This window comes from Bufo gargarizans, unplaced genomic scaffold (genome assembly GCF_014858855.1).
Source record: "Bufo gargarizans isolate SCDJY-AF-19 unplaced genomic scaffold, ASM1485885v1 original_scaffold_1539_pilon, whole genome shotgun sequence".
In the NCBI taxonomy this organism is placed as follows: domain Eukaryota; kingdom Metazoa; phylum Chordata; class Amphibia; order Anura; family Bufonidae; genus Bufo; species Bufo gargarizans.
Genome location: NW_025334405.1, coordinates 199,377 through 205,820, shown reverse-complemented (window position 1 = coordinate 205,820; position 6,444 = coordinate 199,377).

Here is a 6,444-nt window from a genome sequence, read left to right as displayed (position 1 = left end):
GTGCTTGACCAACACTAAATTTAATCCTATATGTAAGAGTTATAGTCATTGGCTCTGTTGGATAATAAAGTACAGTACGTGTCCCCATGACTCCAGAGCTCCATTTGGTTAGATGTCACTTTGTGGTTCCATTCAATAGGTGACTAGACCAAGCAGCAGAAGTTTCACAATCACGTTAATTTCATATCCTGTAAATGTTGAAACCATTACACAATTTCCTGGTTTTTTTCAGTCACTTGGCATTTGTTTCTCTGGAATTTTGGATTTCAAGTTAATGGTTTAGCCAATTATTTTGTTTATTGGTCCAACCTTCTTGAACTAATATAATTGACTGGACATGATTGACGTTGGTCTCTTCTCAGCCTTACTATGATACTATGTGTCACAAACAATTCTTAACGGGGGGATCCCAACAAACGTGATGTACTAGTGACTCATTGGGTCATCATTCAGCGAGTGGTTTTCACTGTTGCCTAAAGTTCACACCAGTAATTTGTAGACCAGTTATTTCCAGGACATTACTGTCATAATAAACCATCTTTCTCGTGAAGTCTTTCTGCGGTAGCTGCTGAGTAAATTATTGCAGCTGTGTCTGTAATATCCCGTATGATGTCAGTTCTGAAATATGCCCAAGGTCAGAGCAGGTTAAAGGTCACAACAAGTGCTCTGCTGGCACATCGACCACAATTGTGCAATTGTCTGGATGGGGATCTCCACAGAAGCTGTAGTCATGGGCCTGCTCCTAATTACCTCCAGCTCAGTCTCTCCTAGGGGACGGCGGTTGACCACGCTTGCTGGGAAGGGAACAGCCGCATGCACAAGGTATTAAGGATTTAGGAGAATGCTCAGATCGATAGTCAGCCGTTCCTTGTGTTAATAAAGGCAGAGGCTTTGGTGAATAAACATTTGAGGTGAACATGTTATGGCTGTATTTCAAGGAGCTCATAAAACTTAGGATCTGCTAAGCACACTTATTACAGCTAGACACCTAGACTCTCTAATATACATATAATGCATGCTCAAGTTGCCTTCTATATAAGCCACTCTGATCTAGCTGTTAGAAGGTGTTGGGAGCATTGGTTATGTCTGGGCATGCACAGATAGTGAACAGGTTTCGGATGTCCTAAACAGTCCACCAGTAGAGATGATTGTTTGAACCGCCAATATGCATGAGGGAGAGGAACCGCCAATATGCTTAGGAGGGAGAGGAACCAGCTCTGCGGTACCCAAATAAATACAAAGTGCTGCATGTATTACACATAAGATATACAAAGACTAACATATAACGGCTACCCGAGGTTCCTGCCCGCATGAGTAGGGTGTCCTAAGTAACAGTTTCCCTATCGGTATAACCAGTGAACCAAAGGTCTGCACTAAGCAATCACTACTGACTGACTTTGAAGTGTTCCGGATCCTAACACCATAGAAAGCATGGGGGTGTCTTTACTCTGTAATCCCACCATTATGTAATGAAATGCCCGCAAATGGAAGGGTGGCTTTATCCTGTATTCCCTTCCCTGCACCAAAGTCAAAATATAAGGCTTATAGCACGATCACTATGGTGACTATGGGTAGCTAAATGACACTAAGGCTTGAGGTACCATACCTTAGGCAAAGGCACAGAAGGGGAGGTATTAGCGTCTCCATGCACTTCTGGCAGTCACAGGAGGAGGGTATGATAATCCCATGAAACTCTTGGAAGACACCTCAGGATGGGAGCAATCCTGAACTCATAACAAGCGGGAAGGAGGGGTCAAAAACTCCTCTAACCATTCCCAAAGCAGCGGGGTTACCCGTGTAGTTACTAGACCTGCCAGGACTTACCATTTGGTACTACCCTGGGTACCTATGGGTATATAACACCGGGTGTAGGCCATTAGTATTAAGCGTTTGTATAGGCAGTCCATATAAAGGGGGGAGAGAGCAAGAGCTGTACAGTAAGGCACACAAGAGTAAGGTGCTACATATCACAATAAGTCCATGAGGCTCACATTGCGGCACCTAGACAAGAATACACACAATGGGCACATGATACTTAAACGTTGCATAACCTGAAAACATTTAGGCAGAATTAGTGCAAGAATATCACATAGAGATCACAAAGGGCTCAGGTATAGGTTTGAGTCCTTTCTTTGGGTGCAAGCTTTTTACATTGCAGTAAACATTTTGGTAAAAACAGTGCAAATACGTTATGCATTTACTAGTGCAATAATATGCTCAAATACGACCTGAGTCCTTTTACTTGAAGTACTTAATGTAGAATCCTCTGGAAACGGGCAAAATTCTACTGTAATCCACAGGAATAATAGAGTTAATTGTAATCCATTAGGCGGCATAAAATGTCATATAAAACACATAAAAGCAGCATATTATGAACCGTGGTTCCATAAGGCTATCAAGTAACCTGAAAAAGGGGATAAAACAATGTGCAAACTTTGGCACAATGTGGGATGTGCATTCTATGTCTTCCACCGCTGGGGAAGGGCTGGGTGGATGCCCTTGGGAAACCCTGCCAGCGGAGTCTTCAAACAGCATAAGAGACTGCTGCATAACTTGAGGCTCAGACAGTTTCCCTGGTATGCATGGGGGTGATGTGACAGACTGATGGGCTTGGTTTTCAGGCGCCATCTGTGTGCTTTCTGCAGAAGACTGGGTGGGAGATAATGTGAACGTGCTGGATCCACTGTCGGCCACCCAATTGACTAATGCCTGTACCTGCTCGGGCCTTACCATCCTTAGAACGGCATTGGGCCCCACCAAATATCGCTGTAAATTATGGCGGCTACTGGGACCTGAGGTAGTTGGTACACTAGGACGTGTGGCTGTGGCAGAACGGCCACATCCTCTCCCAGCACCAGAGGGTCCACTAACACCACGACCATAACCGCGTCCGCGTCCCTTATTAGATGTTTGCCTCATAGTTAGCGTTTACCAAGCAAAGTAAAAAGTGGCTAAGTCTGTTTAAAATAGTTAACCGCCAATAAAAACCCCTGATGTAGGGTATTGCACTCAATTTGTTTCTTTTTAAACTCTATATGACAGCGGTATTTGTGGCCTAAATTTCACAGTAATTTATGCACGTCTAATCCCAGATGTGCAGTATATCAGAGTTTTTTTTAATCCCAGTAAGCAAAAGCCGTATTTGTGGCCTAAAATGAACAGCCCCCTATGCACTTATAATCCTAGATGTGCATTATATGAAACAGAGTTTATTTTTTTTTTTTACCCAGTAAGCAAAAAGCTGTATTTCTGGCCTAAATGTGACACTCACTTATGCACCTGTAACGGTCAGCAGAGGAAGAGACCGTAGAGCAGGACTCAAGTACAGTGCAGCAGACAAGGAGGCTGAAGTAGAAACCGGCTTTATTAAAAGAGAACTCTAACTGCCGGAGAAGCAGATTTACAATATGAACAGCTTGAGAATTCACAATAAAGATAATGGAAATTTGCATAAAGAACACAAATGAATCACAAACACAAGTACAGACAATAGCAGGCTACTCTCTTCTAGGTAGTCCTATCTGTCCCCGCTACCCGGGGTGCACCTCTACGGTGCACTAAACTAAATCCTATTCCACTATGTCCTAGCTCAGGTTAGCATCAGTGCACTCACAGTTCGGTGTCCGCACATGCAGGCAGGTACAGTCTGGGTCCCGTTCTGGTTGCTTGCTTGCTTCAGCGCGGCTCAGCTCTGGCCTCTCTTTGTAGTCTCTGTAACTCTGGTTAGAGATAATCAGCAGCTCTGGACGTGTAATCAGGCAGGGCCTGGAATTCACTCACAGTTCCTCTGGTAAGTGCCTCACACTACAGCAGTCTCTCTTCTACACCAGGACACATCAGCTCAGTCAGAGAGCAAACACACTCTAATGTCCCAGATACTGTGTCAGCAGGCAGGGAGAAATCGCTCTAATCTTCCCTGTGGATCTCCCTCTCAGTGCACAGCGTCCTTCTTCCTGTGTACTCAGCCACCTTCAGCCCAGGCTCTCTGCTCAGCCCGGGAAAAACACTTAACTCCTTGTCCTCTGGAAACAACTCCTCTCACTGTCCTACTCAGCCACAGTGGCCTCTGGTGGCTGGAGGGAAACATGACAGTCTGCTATATATATATGTGTTGGAAATGTTGCTGGATGATCAGGGCTGCCTCTTACATGCCTCCCCACTTAAAGGTGGCCGTCCTCGGCCTTGCTATATAGTCCATAGAAATAATGGTTAATGTAACTTTTTATACAGCAGTACAACATTGTCCACAATACATACAGGTGGACCAAATGAACTCATCAGCAGCGTACCTGTTTGGTGGAACCCCTGCAGTAAGCCTACTGGATCTCCGGAGGTCCTGGCTATCTGTTACGACCTGACTCTCTCCACTAGGAACTGCCAGTCTGGATTCATCCACCACAATAGGAGGTTCGGGTGTGTCCGAGGGCCCCTCTCCATTACGGGCTGGCAATGGTTCTGTGACAGTGCCTTCATCACCTGTAACCTGGGAGGCTTCTTCAGTGTTGGGAGCAGTCCACCAGTCTTCACCATAATCTCCATCAGAGATAACAAGTTCTGAGTATGGGGCAGGAGGAGGTGTCCTCTGAACAGGTGCGGGATCTTTGGACCGGCATGGCCGTAACATATTCCTATGTAGAGTCCGTGAAGCAAATTCCTCATTCTCAACCTGCACTTCGTAGACCGGACCATTAGGGTACACTCTCTTGATCACTTTATACGGCTGTACTTCCCAACGCTCACTCAACTTGCCTCTGGGACGTTTCTCTCGTACCAGTACCCGATCCCCAGGCTGCAATGGAACCTCCTGAACTGGAGGACGGTCTGTATGAGCTCTCTCCTGTAACCGCTGACCTGCCAACCGGCGAATGGTCTGGAGACGCCGACGGTGTTCTTTCACCCATGAGGTGGTTGATCGCTCTATTAGGTCTTCTGGCTGTTCTAGGTTTAATTCCACGATCTCTCGACCAGCCCTACCGAACAGTAACATGTATGGGGTGTAACCGGTGGTGGTGTGGATACGATTATTGTAAGCCCAGACTAATTCTGGCAGGTAGTCAGGCCAGTGTGCCCTCTTGTCTTCCTCTAGCGTCCTCAGCATTTGCAGCAATGTGCGGTTAAAGCGCTCACAGGCTCCGTTTCCTTGGGGATGATAAGGAGTTGTCCTGGATTTTTCAACGCCGTACAGTCGATGTAGCTCTTCCATCACTTTTCCTTGAAAGCACGCCCCTTGATCTGAATGGATCCGCTTTGGACACCCATAGACCCGAATGAAGTCTTGACAAATGGCTCGTGCAGCGGACTCGGCCGTCTGGTCCCGAGTTGGGGTGACTACTGCAAACTTGGAGAAGTGGTCGATCATGACCAGGCAATACTGTGGACCTCTTGACGATTGTCCCACAAGAAGATAGTCTATCATCAACACTTCCAGCGGTTCTGTGGTCTGGATGGACTGTAGGGGTGCTCTCTGTTCTGTACTCTTCGTGAGTTTACACACTCGACACTGTCGGCAAACTTCTTCAACTGTGGCCTCCAGTCGCGGACAATACACATAACGCTGCAGCCACTGGTATGTCTTGACTGGCCCGAAGTGAGCTCCAAACTCATGAGCCTCTTTGGCTATCTCCCGTGCCATTCTTCTGGGTATCACTACCTGCCACCTCGCCTCTAGGTCGGCAGGCTGTTGCCACTTGCGGAACAAAACAGCTCCATGCACTTCCAGTCTGTCCCATTGATGTAGAACGGACTTCATCTCGGCATCCAGATCAGTCCTTTCTTCTTTGTTGGGTTTCCTGCACTGGGTTACCCAGCTTTTCATTTGCTGCAGTCCAATGTCTTCATCTTGCAATCTGCCCCATTCTTCATTAGTTCTCCCCAATGCTTTGGGTAGCTTACGGGCCTCCCCACTTGTCTGGGCCGCGACTGTTGGGGGAGCGAACTTGCGGAAGTCAGGAGTTTCATCTTCTTCCTTTTGTTCATCCATATCCCCTACTGGAGTTTCAAAAGTAACCCTCGAGAGACCATCAGCATTAGTGTTCTCTGTAGCGGAGCGGTAGCGAATTGAGAAGTCATACTTTGCGAGGCGAGCCGCCCAGCGTTGCTCCAGGGCTCCCAACTTGGCCGTACCCAGATGGGCCAGGGGATTGTTATCCGTCCGTACGAAGATCTTAGCTCCTGTCAGATATCCTGCAAATTTCTCCGTCATAGCCCACACCAGGGCAAGGAGTTCCAGCCGGAAGGAACTGTAGTTATGGGGGTTTCGCTCCGTATCTCGCAAGGATCTACTGGCATAAGCGATCACTCTCTCATGTCCATCCTGTACCTGCGACAGGACTGCCCCAAGTCCGTAGAGGCTGCCATCAGTAGCTAAGATGAATGGTTTATCAAAATCGGCATAAGCCAAGATGGGGGCCGATGTCAGGGCTTCTTTCAGGGCCTGGAAGGCCT